Below are 411 nucleotides of genomic sequence, written 5' to 3'. Positions count from 1 at the left end.
GTATAAAGTTAAATCTATGGTACAGTAGGTACCACCATGCACTTTCCTGAAAGTCACAAATTAATGAAGTAATGATACTGATATTGACAAGAGTGTGGGGCAGTCGGGACTGAAATCTTGCTCATGTGTGTGTGTGTAAATTAATACAATCAATTTGGAAGATAGCAGGATGTTCTAGAGATGAAAAAGTTGTCTTCTCACATCTATAAAGATGTGTTTGATAAAATGTATATATGTATGGATTGTGATAAGAGCTGTAAGAACCCCAATAAAATAAAATAAAATAAATTTTAAAGTTGTCTTCTCTGTGGCCCAGCAATTCCACTCCTGCACATTATATATACCCAATATAAAGAAATACTCGTGTTCATTAAAAAAACAAAAAAACCCTATAGGAGAATGTCCACAGAA

This window comes from Echinops telfairi, unplaced genomic scaffold (assembly GCF_000313985.2).
Source record: "Echinops telfairi isolate 266 unplaced genomic scaffold, ASM31398v2 ScPeMD7_23;HRSCAF=83, whole genome shotgun sequence".
Lineage (NCBI taxonomy): Eukaryota > Metazoa > Chordata > Mammalia > Afrosoricida > Tenrecidae > Echinops > Echinops telfairi.
The sequence above is the reverse complement of the archived record's forward strand: the minus strand, read 5'-3'. Positions refer to the sequence as shown.